The sequence below is a fragment of the Eurosta solidaginis genome, chromosome X (genome assembly GCF_040869045.1).
Source record: "Eurosta solidaginis isolate ZX-2024a chromosome X, ASM4086904v1, whole genome shotgun sequence".
NCBI lineage: Eukaryota > Metazoa > Arthropoda > Insecta > Diptera > Tephritidae > Eurosta > Eurosta solidaginis.
The window spans coordinates 26,064,685-26,089,261 of NC_090324.1; the positions used below are offsets into that span (position 1 = coordinate 26,064,685).

Consider the following 24,577-nt stretch of genomic DNA (forward strand, 5'->3'; position numbering starts at 1 on the left):
GTCCTTCGCGCTCATCGTCGTCATCCGAGTCTTCAGGATATCTTTCCACTTCAAGCACGTTTTCATCCTCGACATCTGAAGCATACTCATCACAAAATAAGATGTATTCAAAATTTTCCGACATCTTTGGTCCCACTTTTTCACAGAAAACAAGAATAAAATAATAACTTGACCACAACTTAGCACACTATGATGTCAACTGGTAGAATATTTTTTTGAAACAGTTACAATTTCTATTTGCTTTACCATTTTTACCGTTTTTTTTTTTTTTTTTGAAAGTGATGGCGAATAAAAAGCAATCATTTTATAAATTGTTACGCTCATTGCCTCATAGGTCTGGCTGGACCTATGGTGTACGATTAAGGTAAAAGTTTCTTAAATTAGTAATAAAGTCGAAACTTACAAATACTTTTTAACTTTTTAATTTCATAATTATATCTAATAGGTGCGTTGAGGATATCGTAAGATCTCAGGTGCGTAGCTTTTAAATTTCTATGTGAAAAATGCAGTTAAAATTCGTATAGGTCTTGGCAGACCTATGTGTACCCATAAGGGTTAATTGGCTTAGCATTAGACAGCAAATTTTTTACTATACCATGAAATTTATTAAAAACATAATAGAAGAAACTTTGCCTGCGTGTTTGAGGACTAATATAAAATATGTAAAAGATATGCACTCTGTAAATACTCGTAATAAAAATGATTTTAATCTTCCGGCTTATAAAACTGAAGAAGACAAATGTAATCTGCATTATAAAGGTCTTAAATCCTATAATGAACTATCGAATGATATTAAATCACGTCATTCCAATAAATTTAAACAAAAATTGTACAATTATTGTAGAACACTACCAATTTAGTGCTGGACAGACGGGCTTCCATAGCATCGATAGAAGTGCAGCGAAACTATCCTGCTATGTAGCGCCAAGACTTCCAAGCTAGGGAACAAAAAAGGTTGCCGAAGCACATATTGAAACGCATCACTCGATTAACTCAGTGCATCGCCGTGCAGATGTTACCTTCACGCTTTACTAACATGCGTAAAATGCCTACATACTACACTAGCAGAACACTTTGTTCGCATGATCTGGAAGTCTCCCATCCATAGTACTCTACGGTAGGACATAGATGTAATTATTCTAGATTGCAGAGTATAGAAGACAACTATACACATTGTAAAATAGATTTAAGTTAGGCTCAGGAAAGCCGTAATATATAAAAAAAACAAAAAACAAATAAATAAATAATCTCTTTGTGCAGTTTCACGTTTGTAGCTCAATGAGTTACTTAAAAATCGATCGCAATATTCCTTCCGTTCCGTACGATTTTTCTAAATAATTCGAACCGTGCGCACCCTAGCGAAACTTTTTGTTATGCGTTTTATACTGTAGTCTTCCTCAGAATTAAGTTTGAAATTTCAAGTCTCTAGCTCATCGAGAAGTTACCTAAAAGCCGGTTTAAGTCCTTATCTAATTATTTCGATTCGTGCCGGTTTCCAACCGGTTTTCAAATAATTTGTGATCATACATACACATATAAATACATTTGTAATGGAATTTTCTTCTCGCTTGTTAAGTTGTATTGTACTAATAATTTTAGATTTTGGGGGCTTATTTCGGGATTTCTGTTGGTGATCCTACTTTAATATAGATTTACTTTACAAATTCAGCCTATTTACAAAATAAAAAGGAATTTCAAGCGGTACTTTGTTAAAAAGCTTGGAATTTTTAGCGGCTAAAAATATCAGATACCTGTAGACTACTTCCGTTTTATGCCAGCTTTAGTACTTTTGGATTATAAAAACACTTATTTTTACGGATTTCATCCAAGTTTTTTAACAACTATTCAAAGTCATGAAATAGCAAGGTTTAATCAGTTGGTTAAGTCTCCGATCGCTCTTGAGTCAGAAGGGAGGAGGCTAAAGAGCTTAGGAACAAAATAAAACGCAGTTATAGTGAGTTTCAGGGGTCAGATGCTAAGATGCTATGAAAGATGATATTGCAGCGAAGAAAAAGGATAAGTTAGCGTAGGTACACGACTTATATGAAGTGCATTGCGTTGATAGGTGACCTAGCTACAATTCAGAAAGATAAAGCCTTTGAGAAGTCAAGCGATGACTAAGCTAGGGAACACAATATTAGGCTTCCACCTTGTGATACTGCAGTTTTCAAGGGCGATTATTTTTCATGACCGACGTTCCGTGACAATTTATGACATTCAATAAAAGAAAAAATGAGGGCCAAATAAAAGAAATAGTAAGCAAATGTCCCCTTACAAATGAAGTGTGTTTAGCTCCGAGACCTAAATATTTCGGCCCACCCTCGTAAATCAATCCGCATACCATTCCGCAAATCATTATTTGAATATATATTAATTCGAAACACAATTTAATTGTTACATCATTCTTCTTGAATTCAATAAAATCCTTACTTGAATATATTTATTAAAATCTTCCGTATTTTTTAACTTTTCTTTTCACGGCGTTCAATTTTCCATTGGCGATTACGTGGCAGATTCGAATCTTTCACGTAATCATTTGGTCCTTCCGAAGCCGAGAATTTAACAACCAATCGATATACAGTCCACAACAAACAACAGGAATTCAACAACAGCCCAATTTGGAAAGCACTCAGAGCGATCGAAGGCAAATTACTTTAGTAAAAGCATCTGCAGTCATCTTAGTGAGGAGAAATTGGGAAAGTAACCCAAAGGCAATTAGCACCGCAGAAAACAATTATACGGCAATTGCGAAAAATCACAACAATGCAAAGCGGACGTTTTTTTCCACAAAAAATTTTCAACGAACTTATAAGGTACGTGGTTTTTTAAATTCGGGCACGTGTGTGATTCCTTTTGATTTGAAAATTAAATTTTAAATTAAAATAATAAAGTTGCAAGTAATTATTTAATGCGTACAGTGACCTTTGTAAGCTTCCCTTGACGCTCAGCGGTGATAACTTTTATTGTGCATGACGTGCACACACACACACACACACACACATTCTCAAAACAATTTTCTTAAAATCCTCACAGGTGATAGATACTCCGGTCACAGCATTAGTAGGGGTTAACATAACCCCAAACATCGAATATCACTTCACCGCTGCTGCAACGCATTAGCAGAAATAAATTATAGTTAGTTGAAAGCCGTCTTATTGGCATTAATTCACAACTGAATCTTTATTTGACATCACACGGTCACACAGCGAAGCAAACAAAAGTCACTTAACAGCGTTACAGTTGAAATTTCTTCTAGCTATCCACATATATACACTCTAAACTTATTGTTGTTTTGGGCGGGAAAGTTCGGAATATTTTTTTTTAATACAAACTCGCTATTAATATTGCCGGAATACATCGTAATTCCGGCACAGTCCACAAATTCGTACGTAGCGGCGAGTGTACTTGCAACCCAAGGAACACCTTAAAAATTACTAGCGCTGACGTACAACAACCACAAATACACGAAGTGAAACGTAACGTGCAACGACACTCCAGTTGCCAAAACCTTTGCAGGACTCACTTACGGCATTTTGTCAACCACACTTTCTTCACACATTGTCCACTGGTTGTCCAGTTCTGAACCTTTTTTTATACCTGTCATGAAAATGAAATGGTATATTAATTTCGTCACGAAACTCAAAATTGTAAGTCCTTAAAAGAAAATAGATAGACCCACCATTAAGTATACGGAAATAATCAGGTTGAAGAGCTGAGTTGATTTAGCCACGTCCGTCTGTCTGTTTGTATGCAAACTAGTCCCTCAATTTTTGAGATATCTTGAGAAAATTTGGTGAGTGGGTGTATTTGGGTGTCCGATTAGACATTTGTCGGAACCGGCCGGACGGACCACTATAGCATATATCCTCCATACAACCGATTTTTCAGAAAAAGGGGATTTTTGTAATATCTTACTCAATTTAGCAGTTTGAAGCTTCAAACTTCACCATATATTTTCGTATATTGCACATATTGTTGCCTGAAAAAATTGATGAGATCGGTCGTATATATAGTATATATCCCCCACAAAAGATTGTTCAGATAAGACACTTTTCGTAATTACTGCCCTATTTTAAGAGCTAGAGGCTTCAAATTTCAACGAATGCTTACGTATATAGCATATATTGTTGTCTGAAAAAAACATACAGATCGGTGGTATATATAGTATATATATGGTGTTATATATAATATATATATATATATTTTCACAATTTTAGCCCCATTTTAACAGCTAGAAGCTTCAAATTTCACCGAGCGCTTACGTTTATGGCATATACTGTTGTCTGAAAAAATCATAGAGATCGGTTGTATATATAGTATATATCTCATACAGCCGATTGTTCAGATAAGAAACTTTTCGCAATTTCTACCACACTTTAAAAATCATAGAGATCGGTTCTATATATAGTATATATCTCATACAACCGATTGTTCAGATAAGAAACTTTTCGCAATTTCTACCCCATTTTAAGCATATATTGTTGTCTGAAAATATTATAGAAATCGGTGGTATATATATTATATACTTCATATAAAATGTCATTTTTCCCCTTTTTTACGGATAGAAGCTTTAAAATTCATCAAATTTCAACAAATAGTTACGTTTACTTCATATATTTTTGAAATACGTGATTCGTAGTCATAGTTTTTACATGCAGACCACAAAAAACGTAAAGCTTTGCATCCTCGCACAAAGTACCTACCTAGTTTTTATTTAATATTTATCTTAAAAATCGTTTAGATATGTTCAATTTTCACCAAATGTTTACGTGTATAGCATATATTTTTGTCTGAAAAAATCATAGAGACCGGTGGTATATATGATCTCATACAACAGATAAGAAACTTTGCGCAATTTCTTCCCAATTTTAACAGCTAGAAGCTTCAAATGTCATCAAATGCTTACGTGTATAGTATATATTGTTGTCTGAAAAAATCATTGAGATCGGTGGTATATATAGTATATATCTCATACAACCGATTGTTCAGATAAGAAACTTTGCGCAATTTCTGCCCCATTTTAACAGCTAGAAGCTTCAAATTTCACCAAATGCTTACGTATATAGCATATATTGTTGTCTGAAAAAATCATAGAGATCGGTGGTACATATATTATATACCCCATGTAAACTGTATTTTTTGCCCCTTTTTTACGGCTAGAAGCTTCAAAATTCATAAAATTTCATCAAAGAGTTACGTCTACGTCATATATTGTTGAAATACGTGATTCGTAGTCATAGTTTTTACACGCAGACCACAAAAAACCTGAAATTTTGCATCCTCACACAAAGTACCTACCTATTTTTTATTTCATATTTATCTTAAAAATCGTTTAGGTATGTAGATCTGTTCACTAGATATTTCTTATCTTATACATCCGATTATTCGGAGATTACGAACGTAATAAGATTATTGTTCAGCACCATTCATGAAAGGTATGAAGTCTTCGGAATAGCCGAAGACAGTCCCATCCTTACTTGTTTACTTTCACACGTTTTTTTATTAAACTTTGCGCACAAGTGGAAAAAACTCTGTAAATTTTCCGTCATAATTAACTGGTCGGTTCTTTCAAACTAAGTAGCAGTTGTGCCACAGTCCATAGGAGGGTGTTGCACTTTAATCTTTAATCACTTTTAACACATTACACACATATCACTTGGGTTCGTGCACACACCCATTTGCCTATATTATTTACGTATAGAGGCACGATTGTAATAACACTTCCGCGACACAGCGAGTGTAGCAACTCTCAATCCCTTGGATATTGATCACTCACCTCATACACGACTCTCTGCAAAGGCAAATTTCATTAAATACTTTGTGTTTAATAATTTCGTTTTCCATTTAATAAGAAAATGGAGAGCTATATCCGCCAGGCAGATGCAGTGGCAGAATTTGAGGTAGATTATAATGCCATGCCCACAACTGAGCACAGTAAACACTCCTTAAAACTTCACACGGAGGAACTAAAAGCCTTGTGGGAAAAGACAAAACGGGCATACGAGGATCTTCTGAGCTCATCAGACCTCGAAATAAAGGAAATATCGGCAGCTAAAAAGAAACATAAAGCCAATTATTTCAGTTTCTTAAAATGCCAAGCGGCAATAAATGAGCTAGCTGAAAAAATAGAAAAGTTAGAGAAAGAAACAGATTCCGCGGGTCGCGAATACAGCGCACGCCTGCCTCCTTGTGACACAGATGTCTTTAAAGGAGATTATATTTCATGGCCGTCCTTCAGGGACATGTTCAGCGCCATATACATATTTAACAAACGCCTTACCCCATTCGCAAAGTTGTATCACCTCAACCAAAAGACACAAGGGGAGGCGAAAGAAATAGTGCGACGATGTCCACCAACTAATGATGGGTTCCAAACGGCTTGGAAGAATCTATGCGATCGCTATGAAAACAAGCGTATCTTGGTAAATGCACAGCGCTCAGTGTCATCAAATTGACATATCCAACTGGGATGCAATCTTAAAATATTTATGCTCCACTAAACAGCCTGAAACTACATGAAAACAACACTGAAATCTCGAAATGGGTTGATACGGACAAATTCCTGACGAATAGATTCCAAACATTGGAAACCGTCACAGGGCTGAAAGGAAAGCCCCCTAAAAATCTATCCTCTCGATCAAGCGCGGAAACACCATCGAAAAAGCTGACCTTTCAGACTAGTGTAGCCAAACCAACATGCAAGATGTGCAAAAATGCGGCACACAGAATCGCAAAGTGTGAGAAATTCTTACGCCTGACCCCAAGCAGTCGCATTGAACATGTAAAGAGCATACGAGCGTGCTTGAATTGCCTATCCGCTGGACATACTGTTTCTAAATGTACGAGCACATATCGTTGCAGGACGTGTCAGTCAAGACACCACGCACTACTCCACCTTCCAATTCAACCCCAAGCACACGAGCCACGTGATTCATCTGACAACGGCCAATCTACATCCAGACAGGCCCAAGCTAGGCGCGAAACTGAAACAGAAAACACTCGGGTTAATAACGTAAACTCATGCCTCGCAAATTCAAGCAAGGGAATACTATTAGGCACCGCGAGAGTCAATATACAACATAATGGAGTTAACTTCTCAGCAAGAGCTTTAATAGATTCGGGATCAGAATGCTCAGCCATAACCGAGCGACTCAAACGGCGAATTAAGTTGCCTTCCAAAAGAGTGAGTGCCCAAGTATCGGGCATTAACAACACGATTTCTTCACAGGTAAAGGAAGCGTGTCACATACAATTAGGTTCATCATTAAACCCTCTAGTTACAATAAACACAATTGTGTTAGTCTTACCCCAACTAACAGGAAATCTCCCTAGCTGCCATGTAGATCCAATCACAAGACAAGCGTTCCCTGATCTTGTTCTTGCCGACAAAAGATTCTTCGTGAACGAACCAGTCGACTTGGTATTGGGAGGAGACATATATCCTCAAATCATGTTAGGCGGATTGAAAAAGGATGTGTTAAATAATTTGATAGTGCAGGAAACTGTATTCGGGTGTCTCCTGACAGGTCGATCAGACCCGATCAACACCACCCAGAACTTAGTATCATATTTCAATGAGGTTACACTGGCCAAACAATTGTCTGCGTTCTGGGAACTAGAGGAAATCCCAAAAAAGAGGAGTGAGCACGAGGATGATAAATACTGTGAAGAACTCTTCAAATCCACCACCGTAAGAAACAGCGACAGGTAATACGTACTTTCTCTACCCTTTAGAAAAGAGGTATGTTTAGGGCCATCACTAAAAAGCGGATGTGCTCAATTCTATCGAAACGAAACACGTCTTGGAAAAAACCCAGCCTTACAAACAGAGTATAATAGAGTCGTATCCGAGTATGAAACATTGGGGCATATGAAACAAGTAAGAAGCATAGCGCCAGAATCGACAGAGTGCTATTACCTTCCGCATCATGCCGTAATTAAGGAGGATAGTACCACAACCAAAGTACGAGTTGTATTCAACGCATCTTCCCCCACGACAAATGGCAAACGTTTGAACGATGCCCTCTATCCAGGTCCCTTTCTCCAAGCCGATCTTACTGTATTGATACTCCGGTGGAGATTGTTTAAATACGTCTTCAACAGCGATATTGAGAAGATGTATCGTCAAATATGGATAAATCATGATCAAACATGATATTAGCGGATCGTATTCCGAAAAGATGCAAAGGATACAATAACTCTGTACGAACTTAAAACAGTAAATTTTGGGGTGAACTGTGCTCCATACTTGGCAATACGGACATTGCATCAACTCGCCGATGACGTGGAGCACACGCAACCTATGGCAGCAGACATTCTGAGGAATTATATGTACGTAGACAACGTACTCGCCGGCGGCCACAGTATTGATACCGCAATAAAGGCAAGAGATGAAATAACCGAGGCATTACAATCAGCAGGATTTCCATTAAGAAAATGGACGCCGAACTACAAGAAAATTCTACAAGGCATACCGAAACCATATTTGCTAACTGAGAACCTTTTAGAATTTGAAGATTCCAGCATGGTAAAAGCACTGGGCATAAGGTGGAATGCACACGCTGATTATTTCTATTTTACGGCGAAACCAATAGAAGATTACAGCGCCACAACAAAGCGAAGCATACTCTCAGAGTTTGCTAAGCTTTTCGATCCTCTTGGCTGGTTAGCTCCAGTGATAATAGTCGCCAAAATCGTTATGCAAAAGATCTGGTTAGAGGGTACAGGGTGGGATGAAGCCGTGTCACCAACCACACTTGATCGCTGGCAAGCATTCACGCAGGAATACATGCGGATCAACGATCTGCGCATCCCGTGGTGGGTTCATTTTATGGAGAGAGACAAGGTCGAAATACATGGATTTAGCGATGCCTCTGAAAAAGCATACGCAGCTACTGTTTTTCTTAGAGTTCATGAACCGTACCCACACCAACCTGCTTATGGCGAAAACCAGAGTAGCCCCAGTTAAAACTATTTCGTTGCCATGACTAGAGATCTGCGGTGCTGTCCTGCTTGCCGAAATAACAGAATCGGTTATTGAAAACCTAAACCTTGCAAATCGAAGAGTGTTCCTCTGGACAGACTCAACGATAGTTCTCGCATGGATCCGGAAGCCACCATGCTCGTGGTCTACCTTCGTCGCCCATAGAATAACCAAAATCATAGACAAGGTATGAACCAAGGTTTGGCGGCACGTCGACTCAGCGTCAAACCCGGCAGACTTAGCAAGCAGAGGACTGCCAGCGTCGGATTTAATAAACAACTCTGTGTGGTGGCAGAGCCCTTCCTGGCTGCAAGAAGACCACGAAAACTGGCCAGCGCAAGAAGGCGATTATAATACGAACATCGAGGAAAAAAGGGTACGAATTCACGCAACGACCCAACAAACTAATTCTAACATTCTTGATAGGTTCTCCGATCTGTCTCGAGCTTTACGAGTAATTTCCTATATTTTTCGATTTTTTAAAGCAACCCAAGCCGAAGACTAAATCTTCCGGAAAACCGAAGTCAAAATCACGTTCTCCACTCGAAATAAATGAAACAACTCAGCGTTTAATAATTATCTCTCAGAATCAATATTACCGCGAAGAGTAGGTACCATTTTTTAAAGGAAAGGAGACCGATAAGTGGAAAAAGCGAAATTCTACCCCTCAACCCCTTCATAGATGAAAATGGAATCATCCGAATAGGGGGCGACTCGACGCCTCCAGTGACCTCCCCTACAACGAACGCCATCCCATTATTCTCCCTTACTCCTGCAGGTTCTCTCGTTTATTGGTTCAATTTATCCATTCTATCTCATTGCGCGGGGAAAATCAGCTTATGTTACGCCTCATCCGCACTCAGTAGTGGATTCCCCGCTTCAAAAATATGATTAGGTCTGTCATCCACAATTGCAAGGTCTGCACAATCTACAAAAAGCGTTCGCAAACGCAACTCATGGGAATACTTCCTAAGGAATGTACAACGTTTTCGAGGGCGTTTACCAATACCGGGGTGGACTTCTGCGGACCGTTCGACATCAAGTCATACAGCGGTAGAGGATATCGGACTACAAGGGGTTATGCCTGCCTATTCGTCTGCTTCTCCACCAAGGCCATCCACCTTGAACCGACGAGCGATCTTTCCACCGGATCCTTCCTAGCCGCTTTCTCTAGGTTTGCCGCCAGACGAGGCTGTCCGAAAAACATTTATTCTGATAACGGTTCTAACTTCGTAGGGGCTTCGCGCATTTCTGCAAGAAACAAAAGATCGCACCATCTCAAGATATAGCCACCAAAACCTGGCATGGCATTTCATAACCCCTGGCGCTCCTCACATGAGGGGCCTGTGGGAAGCTGGGGTTAAAAGTTTTAAAACCCATTTCAAAAAGATCGCTCTGGATCACAAATACACTTTTGAGGAGTTTGGCACCTTATTGTGCCGAGTAGAGGCGTACCTCAATTCAAGGCCCCTCAGTCCTGCGTCTAACGACTCTTCTGACCTGGAACCGCTTACCCCCGGTCATTTCCTCGTGGGGGCATCTGTTAGCTCCTCCCGAACTAGACACGACAGAGATCCCGGCCTCCATCGTAAATCGATGGCAGAAACTCAAAGCCCTACACCAAACCTTCTGCAAAAGGTGGAAGGCCGAATATCTCACTGAGATGAAAAGGCGGGTTAAGTGGCAACGATCGCAACCCAACCGAAACCTAGGGGACTTAGTAGTCATTCGGGAAGACAACCTACAACCGAACGAGTGGAGAATGGGAAGGGTCGTCAAATTGCACCCTGGCCGCGATGACTGCGTGCGTGTAGTCGACCTGGATACGACTAAAGGACAAACAACACGCCCCATCGCTAAGTTTGTGATATTACCGGCGCCAAGCTACGAAACAGACACTCCTCCCGCTTAACCCTTCAGGGACCCACATTCCACTTAGAAAACTCCTTCCATTTCATATAATATTATTCTGTGCAAAAACTTGGTGTTCGTACCAATGAATTACAAACCCGTATTCTTCATCTATATTAAATTCAAATCTTTGCTTCTTTAATGAAGATAAGAAGAGCTTTCTTACAAACAGTTTACTAAGACTGAATGTGTCAAATTATAAATATAAGTCTTAACAGCCCCTACCGCTGTGCAACCATTTGGGACTCTGAGAGTTGTACACCGCCACATAATTATATTTCCATAAATATGTCCCTGCGGAACGGCTGAAAAACCTCGTACAGTAAATCAAAGTCAATTTTTTTTTTTTTTAATACAGTCTCAGTTTTAAACAACCAATGGCTCAACATTTACTTGCACATTTATTATCAGGCTTAGGAAATCGTTTTAGCAAAGAACAAAAACAAGTAGCAACCAAAGCAAATAACAGTTACCACGACAACAACGGTATAAAGAATCCCCATGTATTTAACAAACGCACATAATCTTTGCCGACATTATGTTTAAAATAAATACAAGATAACTCACGTGAATTCGATTATTACTAACACATGTATTGTATGAGCTTACTTGTCGATGAGATGTCTAGCAGTATTACGATGATCCAAATCCAATGTATAACGATCCTTATCGTCGGGCACCTTCATAAAAACATCATAAAAGGGATGAAGTCCTGCCATTATAAAAGTATAATTAAAGTTTATTGTACGGTTAAGAAGGTTAAAAAAAAAAAACAGAATACCACCTACATATTGTAATCTTTGTGTAACCAGAACACTATGACGCTGACCTAAACGGAAGTAAGCATTTCCGTAAGTTGTAAAAGCATATCATATGGCAAATGCATAGGTAGATGGGTGGCTTTAATTGCACAAATCGATTTCACGGTATCATATTTTATTTTGGCACCGGCCAGCCAACCCCCCTTTTTGCATTGGATTCAATAAAGTTTTATTGGTGTCGGTGTTGATGGTGCGACAATTTCCTAATTTGCAACAATCTTTTGTTGGCTCGGTGAGGATTCTGCACTCGAGTAGAGCATCAAACTATCTTGGTCAGTTGAGTCACCTAATATTGATTGAATGGCCATATTGAGATCATCGTTAGTGATAGAAGTGTTGGGTGAAAATTTGGTTTTTTTTTTTTGTTGTTGAACATTCTTAGTAGTTCCGGCCTGTGTCGCATTGTCCGCTTTAGTTGATGCGGTTGTGGTTATAGGTAGTGTCCCTGTACGAGGACGTCCCATTGGTTGAATGCATTGGCTTTTTATCGGTGTTTGTACGTGGTCAGAATTCACAGCGTCATCATTGCGTTTTGCGTTGAACAGAAAGCTCTTAATACTACTATCTATGTTGTTGCTAGCGCAAACCTTACTAATTGCCGTATTTAATGGGTACCATGCTAGCAATAGTTGTAGGAATACGTGGCCCAGGTGGATTAGCAAGGATCCTTTTGATAAATTCATAAACTTCACCCACAACCATTGTGTCTACCACTGACTGCGTTACATTTTCAAATCTTATTCGGACTTTAGGTATACGTAAAACGTCATCAGCACTGCCCACTACTACCAGCGACGTTTCAGATTGCATTTTTTCACGCAATGATTCAATCCCCTCCGTGCTTTATTTGGCCGAATTTTGCCCAATGACAAACAAAATTGGTATTTTTAATATCCAATATGCGATCATTGGGTGCACCACGTACTCCATTAAATGTGTTATAAGCAAATCCCATACACACTACACCGGCTACATTCTCTGACATGGCTGCTTGTAATTCCAGAGCAGCAGCAGCGTTAAAACCAATAAGTCTTATGCTGCGTTGCGGACTCTCATTGGTATCTTAACGCGGATTATTGATACTATTTCCCCCGCAACTTGGTCCGCAGGCTGTCGGACCATATGGCCAACATTAGCCGGAAGTGTTAATTGAACAATTTTGTTATGCTTGCCGATTGATGATACCATTTTTGAAGTCGTTTTTGGTACAGGGCCACTAGTAGGTACTGACGGCAAAGCAACAAGCACTGAATTGAGCGTTAGCTTGCGTGTTTTTCGTATTGACACTTTTTGCGTATATGTTCAAAATTGTAAGTAATAAGATGTGCCTGTTTTGTTGTTGGAAAATGTATGTCATCGCCACTAAATTTAAATTATTTTTGAAAATGTACACTGACGCTGTTCAGCGGTAAAGTTTTAAGATTCATAAGTTTACATGGGTTTGCAATTCATCCATGTCAATCTTGAAAATGAAAGGATCTTTGTAATGAATTCGCCGAATACATCTGGTGATCCACCTTGATCTTTCAAAAGTAAAGATATGGTTTCACATCCTGTTCAAATTCTACGCCTAATATGAATTGGGCCAAACCTTTACGCCTCTCAATGCTATGAAAATTAACACCAAGTATCTAAAATTGTTGCAGCGTTGTCGATTTGTTGACGTAAGCCGTAAGATTGAATGTGGGTACATAATCTGTTTTTTGCCCCACCAGTTTCCAATGACGACTCTACATCATTTGTACTAATTGGCATATGTTAGTTGCAACCAAAGGAAGATTTTGTTTGGATGTGCTTGCATTTGGATCATGCTCCCTTTCTATTTGCCTCCGCTAATCCTTTAAATATTTATTCGCAGATTCCCCAGTGGGGGTATGTTATCAATTTGCGTCGTCTGTCTTAGATGATTGAGCAGATCTCCATCAACTTCGTCTGGCTCGTCCAATTCGAAGCTTTGTCTAGGCAGATTGCGCAACTCTCGCACAATTAGTAGCGCATATTTTGAGACAGGACCAGCTTCTTTAGCAATCTTTGTTAAGAAGCAAAAGTCACTAAAAATCAACATCTTCAATTTATTAACAAAACAAATACCACCTGGTTTTGTCTTGTTGATAGCAAAGAATTTTTTTAAATTTTCCAAAATACGTCGTACGCCATGTGCGGGAAATGAACGAAAGAATTTTCATTCAGGAAATGCATTATTGTCAAATGTCAAACGACGACATTGCCAGCACATAGAATGATAATCACTTCAACGGGTGTTTTCCATGGGCACTAACGGCTAGCTCACATGTGGAGCGTTTCACGCGTTATGAGTTACTGCTAAAGGCCATCGCACAAGAACCAGGTATTCACGCGTCTCAAAGCCTAGAAATTCAAAAAAAGGCAAATCAATGCGTTTAGCGCCCTCTGATTTTATTTACAATACCTTTTCTAGCAAGCCATGGCCTGCTAAAATTTCGAGAACTATTTATTCCTACTATGCACATGAGTCATTAGTCCATTTTCCGCATCCCATGCAAAACAACAATAAGTGGTGTATGATATAGTAACGGTCATAATCTCAAGTTCACACTCTTTACAGATCATGAGCCACGTTTCGAAAGCACATAAACGTACGTACCAGGTTAACTGCCAATTGTGTAAGAGGCAGCACTCCATTAGGGTTTGTCCGGAGTTCCGTGCTATGACTCCCAAGGAGAAATTACGAGCGGTCCTGCTCCATAAGTACTGTCCGAACTGTTTGTCTCCCTTCCATCGCGTAGGAAATTGCACCAGCAAGTACAGGTCCAAAAGGTGCCAAGAGAAACACCACACGACGCTCCACTTAGATGAGTTAAGGGAGGGCGACCACCAGGGTGAGGAAGGTATTTTGGACGACACGCTGTCGATTCATTTAACCGAGCAAACAAAATCATTGGCGCAGCAGGTGGAGGAAGAGGAAGAATTACGGGAGGAACGACCGAAAGCAGCATCAGGTTCGATTAATCGCAGCCCAGCGCAGAGCATGTTTCGGCCGTTATTGCGCCATGAGAAACAAAGAGACATGAAGATGGAGAGCCCACAGGTAAACGACTGGCGTCAGGACAAGCAAGACCTCGGCGTCCCTAATCGAGGTCGAGTGACTAGCCAAAGAGATGAAATTAACAGGAGAGGCGCCAAGACCCGACAACAAAGAAGGGCAGCGCCATACGTTAAGGACGTGCGCCATAAAATCGGTAACCGAGCTATAGAGAGAGCCACAGCCGCCGGTTTCCGAACGGGCCGACTACAACCAAACGCGGCTCCACTGCCAACCATGCGGCCGTTCGTGCCAATATCCCCCACGGCCATTGTGTGTATAGAATCGCACGGGCAGCTCCACCTAGTAAGGCGGGATGTTAGCCGAACCGACGGTCTTCGGCTTGGTCGTATCGGGGGTCTGCCAACAATAGGTCCACATGCACATACATCCACACACATCTAAACGTAACTAAGTGCCATCGAATTTAAACCACGTACATTTCTTCTAACCTTTTTCTTCTCTTGTCTCCGTAGAGAACATCTACAACATCCATAGTACAGCGAGGTGCAGTGTCCGCAGTCCGCAACTGCTCATCCCCTCGCCGCCTTACCTGGGCGAAGGAGGGCTGGAATGATCCCTTGGGTCCATTGATCTCGATTTTTTTAATACTTTAATCTATGGTCTATTTCCTTATCATTGCTCGCGGCAAGGGGGCCGGCATGTTTAGGTCCGGGACCTAAATATTTCGGCCCACCCTCGTAAATCAATCCGCATACCTGTTTTTGCCTGTAGACCAATAGTTTCGCTTTAATATATATATGCACTAACACAAACACGAATTTGTGTTTGCCGCTATGAGCTTTTAGCACTTGAGCCTTGTTAAGGGGAAACTTAACGAAGGCTCTTGTACTTAGGGTTCAGAGCGCCTTTTTGCAATGGATTTTTCTTCTTCTTGGTTCACGACCGTCAACTGGAGAAATTCTAGCCATCCAGCGTCATGGTAAGAGTTACATCACTATTCACATATCCGAAACACAATTTTGTTGTTAAATGCTTATTATTTAAATCATTAAAATCATTATTTGAATATATATTAATTCGAAACACAATTTAATTGTTACATCATTCTTCTTGAATTCAATAAAATCCTTACTTGAATATATTTATTAAAATCTTCCGTATTTTTTAACTTTTCACGGCGTTCAAGTTTCCATTGGCGATAACGTGGGAGATTCGAATCTTTCACGTATTCAAAGTGTTTGAAACCGCGTGGATAAAACCAGAGCGATCGTTATAAAAATAAGCGGCTTTTGGTCAATAGTCAATTGAAGACCCTCTTCAAACTCAATTTAATTTTTCTGGCAAGCGCACAGTGGGCGATTTGATATCCCTAGCGGCGTTAAACTAATAAGTCAGTTGTTTCTTGTCCGATCAAAATAAAACTTGGCACGATAGAAGTTTTCATAAAAGGAAAGGCGGCTGCCAAAATTTAATCGAATCGGCAAAACCCTCTAGTGACCACGCTCACTTTAACACAGGCGTTATCGTATGAAAATTTTTAATTTGATATCTTTGTTAAAACTTAGGTTATTATTTTTAAGAACTGTGCCGAGAGCGTAGTTTTCGATAGTAAGAAACTTCTTCCAGGGTATTTTTTTGTACAGTCATACTAAGTAAAAATTTCCTTTTGGTACTGAGGTCACTGTGTCTAAAAAATCATAAATTGATGGGTAGTGGGTAGTACCAGTTCAACTAAGACATTTTGAACACACAATAAAACACGCTTTCACAAAATTTTAAACTTAAGTTGAATACGCTTGAATTTTATTAATTTCTATTCAACGAAATACAGGTGTAGCCTACCAATATCATGTTGTTAATAAAATTCAACTGAGTTTTATAAGTAACACATACATAAACAGATCAACCAAACATATTCCACATATAGTACTTACCTTGATGTAAGCTATAAAGTAAACTTTTAAGTTAATAGGAAAAAATGTTATTATTTACAGCGAAATGAAAAGAACATTCTATAAAATCGTAAAGCACTTGCTAAAAAACATGTTGTCTTTGATAGGTAACAGCTGTTCATATTTGCTTGGAAGTGGTAATTAACTATCGATTATTAACTAATTGAAGTATGCGTTATCGATAGGAAATGCAAAATTTCTGCATCATTAAACTTGAAAATTGAGTAAAACGCTCTTAGCGCATCCAAATCGCCCACTGTGAAGCGTATCGAATGCGAAATGCAAACAATGCAGTCAAAACGCTTACCACATTCGATCCTGCTCACGCTTCCTGAAGATGACTTCGTCCGATCGCATTAAGCATGTCCGGATTTTTCCGGAACTACTTACAAACGGACCACTTCTGAATACAGTCACAGTTGCACTCAGGCCAAAAATGAATTTCCGAGTCAAGTACAATCATGTTTTTCGAACGCACATAAGAGTGTATTACTGGAAACAGCTCACTACGTGAGACAAAGTAATGCCGTATACTCGCCCCGATCTTTAATTTCGTTCATTATGGAACAGCTTCGCAGACGTATCGGCCTTCTAGTGAAAACGCTGAGAGTTTCAGGTATTAACAACACAGTGTCTGCCTGCTCCAGCCTAGCTTGCGCTATTCAGACAAGTTCACCCCTTAACAAAACGGTTCTACCACGGCTTTAATGCTACCTCAATTGACAGGCATTCTTCCAAACTGCGGTATTGACCCTGACATTCAAAAAAACTTTGTGAACGAACAGGTTGGCTTTGTGCTTGGAGGTGATGTTTATCCGCGAATCATTCTGCAGGGTATACGGAAGGACTTAACCAGTACGATTCTAGCACAAGAGACCATATTCGGATGGATCCCAATGGAACGAACCAATATAATCCAATTGGCGACATCCTGCGTCTCTTTGTACAACTATATTAATCCCGAGCAAGAGGTGACAGCGTTTTGGGAGTTGGAAGATAAACCAAGGAGCGCGACCAAGGAAAAATTTATTCTCTGATAAAACATAAATTGATCGGCAAATATTTGTCCATCCTCAACAGAAGAAATTCCAACGAACTATTTTTCGGGAGTCCACAAATGAATCCATCCATCATTTCCAATTGAATGCCGCCACTTTCGGGGTAAACTGTGCTCCGTACCTTGCAATAAGGTTATTGTTTCAACTGGCCAGCGATGTTAAAGGATCGCATCCAATCGCATCTACCATTTTAATGCGACATATATACATCGACAACGTAATCACAGGTGGGCACGAATTAGAATTACAGCTCAGGACTGGGATAAAATTTCCGTGGCTTAAAATTCGGCAGGCTTCCTGTTAAACTTGCTGAACCAAGAATTCTTAGATTTCTAAAACGCAAGCACCGTTTAGGCCATCCTGATCCGACGGAATGCATGTACGGATCAATTCTATTTCACCGCGAAAGAATGCGACCAATGCCAAGATGTAACAAAACACAAGATTCTGTCAGCCATCGCAAATTGTTTGATCTCCTCACGTGGCTGACTCCCATTATTATATCACCCAAATTAATGATGACGCAAAAGGTTTTATTAGAAGGAACAGATTGGGATGAAAATATTTTTCCGACCACATTAGACCGCTGGTATATGTAAGTTCTCCACGGAGCATTCAGCGATTAACGACATTCGTATTCCACGATGGGTTAAGTTTTCTCCTGCGTCCAAAATGGAACTCCGCGGGTTTTGTAATGCCACTAAAAAGGTCTACGCTGCAGCTATTTATATGCGCGTGGAACAAGGCGATTAGGTTCACATAAATATGTTGTTAGCAAATACTAGAGTAGCTCCAGTGAAAAAAATATGTCGCATTTGGAGTTATGTGAAGCTGTAATCTTTGCAGAAATGATGGACTAGGTCGTCACTAACTTGGACTTTCGATCCCAGGAGGTTTATCTTTGGACAACCTCCACTATCGCGCTTGCAGGTTACTAAAATCATAGACAAGAGGTTCTATAAATTCATCCTCGAATCCTGCCGACTTCCCCAGCCGTGGAGAAACAGCTTCAGATTTAATTGGAAATTCCTTGTGGTGGCAGGGCCCTTCTCGGCTTCAAGAAGGCAAGTCAGAATGGCCACAGAAAGAGTTGGTCTTCCAAACCGACGAAGAGCAAAATCGTGTGGTCTCCCACGCAACGAAAATTGTTTAGGCGTAGGACACTCAACGCTTCTCCTCAATTCCAAGGGCTTTACGAGTACATCTCATTTATTGGTTTGTCCCTAGGACCAACCCCATTCAGAAATTGAGGTCTCAATCAGTTTCTGTTTCCATTTCTCCGGAGGAAATCAAAACTAAAACACAACGGATGATTTCTCTCTGCAAGCAACAAGATTATTCAGCAGAAGTTCCAAATTAAAAGGCTGGACTTCCGCTAAGCGCGAAAAGCGAAATCTTACCCTTAAATCCATTTATCGATTTGAGTAGAGTTTTAAGAATCAGAGGTTGACTCGGAGGTCACCAGACATCAGCTACATAGAAAAGCATCCAATCCATCTTCGGTACAATTGTTATTTAACACGATTGTTAATAAAATTTATCCATGAAGTGTCACTCCATGGAGTAAACCAGTTAATATTGCGTCTGATTCGAGCAAAGTACTGAATCCCCCGGATCAAACAACAACGAAAAAATTTCTTTAGGGCGTTTAAAAATGTCGGCGTTGACTATGCAGCTCCCTTCGATATTAAACACTGTTCTTGGTTTACGCGAGAAGGTAGCAGATGTCTTAAAAATATATATTCAGACCACGGATTTGATTTCGTTGTAACCTCCAGATCTTTTCAGGCTGAATCTAATTTCTAGCCGATTCTCGTTTGGCAATTCTTTCCAAGTATTTTCATAAAGAGATTTCTTGGCATTTCATACCTGCATTGGCTCTTTATATGAGGGGCTTGAGGGGGCTGGCGTGAAGAGCTTTATAACCTAATTTCGAAAAGTGGGCTTTGGTATACATTTGATAAGTTTTCGACAACTTTATGTGGAATTGGAGCTTTTCTTACCTCAAGATCTTCAGATGACCTATCGGGTTAGAACTATTGACGCCTGGACATTTTCTTATAGGCGCACCTTTGCTATCTCCCCCGTAGATTGAGGTTAACGCGAGTCCGGCATTAGTGATCACAAAATACTTCGCCTCCATGCTCATCGCCTACGCCTCGCCCCGTAATTTCAAATCCATTTTGATCTCGATTTAAACGACTTATTTTCATTCCAAAATGTCTCGTTTTATCACAGCACACCAAATGTCTAAGCTAGGTAGGGAGTTCTTAACGATACCATGCCCCATCTGCAACTGCAGCCACGATATACGGCTATGCTCTCAGTATCGTGCCAAGTCACCGGAGGAGAGGTTGCGGGTGGTACTCATCCATAAGTACTGCCGGAACTGTTTATCGCAATTTCACATAAATGTTTTCAATCTCTGCACGTTGCTATTATCGTGGTGAGTGTTGTGATTGAAACCACTTTTAATTTTATATATAAAGAAACTTTTATTCAATAAAGAATGCGCCTAAATGTATGCGTCAATATCTTAAATTTAATTTTTCACCATAATGAAATGAAAATTTTTAAAAATTGTAAAATCAATATTGAAAATTAAAATATTGATAAAACATTTTAAAATTACAAAGTTCAAAGTAACCAAAATACAAAGTTAAATAAAAACAAGTAAGAAGGTTAAGTTCGGGTGTAACCGAACATTACATAAGGGAAAATAACCATGTAGGAAAATGAACCGAGGGTAACCCTGCCTGGATGCCTTTTCGAGATATCGCCATAGAGGTGGACCAGGGGTGACTCTATAATGCGTTTGTGCAATATGGGTATCAAACGAAAGGTGTTAGTGAGTATTTCAAAAGGGCGTGGGGTTTAGTTCTATAGGGTGACGCCTTTTCGAGATATCGCCATGAAGGTGAAGGACCAGGGGTGACTCTAGAATGTGTTTGTATATCGACCAAAATGTGGACCAGGGTGACCCAGAACATCATCTGTTGGATACCGCTAATTTATTTATATATATAATACCACGAACAGTGTTCCTGCCAAGATTTCAAGGGTTTTTTATTTCGCCCTGTAGAATTTTTTCATTTTCTTCTACTTAATATGGTAGGTGTCACACCCATTTTACAAAGTTTTTTTCTAAAGTTATATTTTGCGTCAATAAACCAATCCAAATACCATGTCTCATCCCTTTTTTCGTATTTGGTATAGAATTATGGCATTTTTTAGTTTTTGGTAATTTTCGATATTGAAAAAGTGGGCGTGGTCGTAGTCGGATTTCGGTCAGTTTTTATACCAATACAAAGTGAGTTTAGATAAGTACGTGAACTGAGTTTAGTAAAGATATATCGATTTTTGCTCAAGTTATCGTGTTAACAGCCGAGCGGAAGTACAGGCGGTCGACTGTGTATAAAATGGGCGTGGCTTCAACTGATTTCGCTATTTTTCACAGAAACCCGTTATCGTCCTAGAATCTAAGTGCTACCAAATTTCACAAGGATTGGTAAATTTTTGTTCGACTTATGGCATTAAAAGTATCCTAGACAAATTAAATGAAAAAGGGCGCAGCCACGCCCAATTTGAAATTTTCTTTTATTTTTGCATTTTGTTGCACGAAATCATTACTGGAGCTGAATGTTGACATAATTTACTTATATACTGGAAAGATATTAAATTTTTTGTTAAAATTTTACTTAAAAAAAATTTTTTTTAAAAGTGGGCGTGATCGTTCTCCAATTGTTTTTATTAAGCATACATATAGTAATAAGAGTAACGTTCCTGCCAAATTTCATCATGATATCTTCAATGACTGCCAAATTACAGCTTGCAAAATTTTAAATTACCTTCTCTTAATGGTGGGCGGTGCCACGCCCATTGTCCAAAATTTTACTAATTTTCTATTCTGCGTCATAATTTCAACTCACCTACCAAGTTTCATCGCTTTATCCGTCTTTGGTAATGAATTATAGCACTTTTTCGGTTTTTCGAAATTTTCGATATCGAAAAAGTGGGCGTGGTTATATCCCGATATTTTTCAATTTAAATAGCTAGCTGCGATGGGTGCTCAGGAACCTACATACCAAATTTCATCAAGATACCTCAAAAATTACTCAAGTTATTGTGTTAACGGACGGACGGACATGGCTCAATCAAATTTTTTTTCGATCCTGATGATTTTGATATATGGAAGTCTATATCTACCTCGATTCCTTTATACCTGTACAACCAACCGTTATCCAATCAAAGTTAATATACTCTGTGAGCTCTGATCAACTGATTATAATAATAAGAACCCAACATTACTCCCCCTTCAAGAAAATTTAATATACAACAAATTGAACGTAACTCTCTTTTTATGTAAATTCTTGGTGTTGTTTGTGTCGGTTGTTTCAATTATTGCAGGTTTTAATCTATCAATAGGAATAGTTTTAATATTATTATCTCTTTCAAGTTTAAAACATTTTTGGTTTTTTCAACAATTTTGTAAGGTCCTTCATATGGTTGTTGTAATGAATGTTTATTAATGACTCGAACAAATGCAAATTTACAAGTTTGAAGATCCTTTGGAACGTAAATTCCAGTATCGGAATCTTTATGATGACTTATATTTGACCTAACATTTCGAAAACGTTCACGTAAATTACTTAAGTTTCAGTTGATGAGAAATTTTTAGCTGATGGCACAACACGTTCCCCTGGCAAACGTAAATTCTGACCGAAAACCATTTCCGCTGGTGTAGCCGAAATACCTTCTTTGTAAATAGATCGGAAACCAAGTAATATGACGGGTAACTCGTCATACCAATTATTTGTGTCCTCTCTAGCTATTATAGTAGTCTTTAATTTTCTATGAAACCTTTCAACCATGATATGCGGATGTTGTAATTTGGTGACTACCAAGTAATTTAGTTAACTCTGAAAACAATTTCGATATAAATTGGCTACTTTGAACAGTTGTTATCTTTAACGGAACTCCAAACCGAGAAATATATTCTCTAAAAAACTTATTAGCAATTGTAGTTGCTGAAATGTCTTTTAATGCATATGCCTCAGGCCAACGGGTAAATCTTTCAATAATCATTAAAATATAGCGATGCCCTTTTGAAATAGGTATTGGTCCAACTATATCTAAATGGTTGTGTTCAAATCTATCCTTGGGAATTTGAATTTTGACAACAGGGGATTTGCTATGACGATAAACCTTAGATTTTTGACAAATCAGACACTCTTTTGACCAAATATTAATATCCTTATTCATATTAGGCCAATAATATTTTTTAACTATGAGCCGTCGTGTAGCTCTTGTACCCGGATGTGCTATTCTATGAAAAATATCAAATTCTGTTTTTCGCAAATTACTCGGTACAAATGGCCTAGGAGTTTCTTCTGAAATTTCACACCAAATATTAAAATTTAAAATGGGAATACTAATTAGTTTTAAATTAAGATATTGAGAATCAGATACAAGTTGATTTAAGTCATCATCTTTTTGTTGTTCAGTTTGTAAAATTTTAAAATTCAGTTCTGTATTATATATTGCATTAACCTCAAAAGCTCTAGATAGCGTATCTGCTACAACATTGGATTCTCCTTTAATGTATTGTATGTCATCAGTAAATTGTGCTATAAATTCCAAGTGTCTCGTTAGTTTAGGACTTCGTTCTGTTTTTGAATTTAAAGCAGTAGTCAAAGGTTTATGGTTCGTATAAATTGTAAATTGTCGTCCTTCAAAAAGATATCTAAAATGTTTTATATTTAAGTAAATCGCCAATAACTCCCTATCAAAAGCACTATATTTAATTTCAGCTGGAGAAAGTTTTTTAGAAAAGAATGCAATGGGTTCAATTTTACTATTGTAATTTTGTTGTATAACGCCCCCAATCGCTGTGTTAGATGTATCTACTCTTAAAGATAATTTAGCGTCTTTGTTAAAATGATTTTACAATATCGTAGATGCAAATTTATCTTTAGTGCATTCAAAAGCTTGATTCGATTTCTCGTCCCATACCAAAGTTTTGTCACGTTTCTTACTTACTTTGTTAATTACATAATAAATTTGTTTGTAAATTCTGGTAGTTTTGGAATGTATCTATGATAAAAATTTACCATACCAATAAATTTCTGTTCCTGCTTAAATGATTTTGGACGTTCGAAATTGCGAATAGCTGATACCTTTTCATCAGAAGGTCGAATACATATTCCAGAAATGTTATGTCCTAAAAACTCAATACTTGGTACACCAAAAGTACATTTACTTGGTTTAATGTTTAAACCGTACTCTGTAAGGCGTTGAAAAAGGATACGTAAATCTTTTAAATGCTGTTCTTCGTCTTTACTTGCAATAAGTAAGTCGTCGATGTAAGCATATACAAAATCTAAGTCACCTACTACCTCATTTATGAATCTTTGAAAGGTTTGTGCAGAATTTCTAAGTCCGAAAGGCATTCTCAAACATACCGAGAGAGTTGCAATAGCAGTTTTATAAATATTTTCTTCAGCCATAGGAATTTGGTGATATGCCCTAACTAAATCTAATTTTAAAAATACATTTTTATTATGAAGGTTCATATTAAAATCCTGAATGTGAGGTAAGGGATAACGATCGGGAACAGTGACAATATTCAATCTTCTAAAATCACCACATGGGCGCCAATCATTCTACTCTTTTTTAGGTACAAGGTGAAGTGGTGATGCTACTGAAGAATTTGAAGGTCGACAAATACCTGTTTTAACTTAGAAATCAAGCTCCGTTTTCGCGACTTTGTATTTTACCGGATCTAAGCGCTTGGGCTTAGAAAATAGAGAACTACCTTCTGCTACAAG

The 24,577-nt window shown here is 38.7% G+C and overlaps 1 protein-coding gene across 1 annotated transcript in view; it reads right to left on the bottom strand.

The window, feature by feature from the left end:
- The window catches only part of Syt7 (Synaptotagmin 7), a 1,421,749-nt gene that overhangs the window by 1,069,017 nt on the left and 328,155 nt on the right, over positions 1-24,577 (bottom strand). The gene's annotated exons all lie outside the window — the stretch shown is intronic.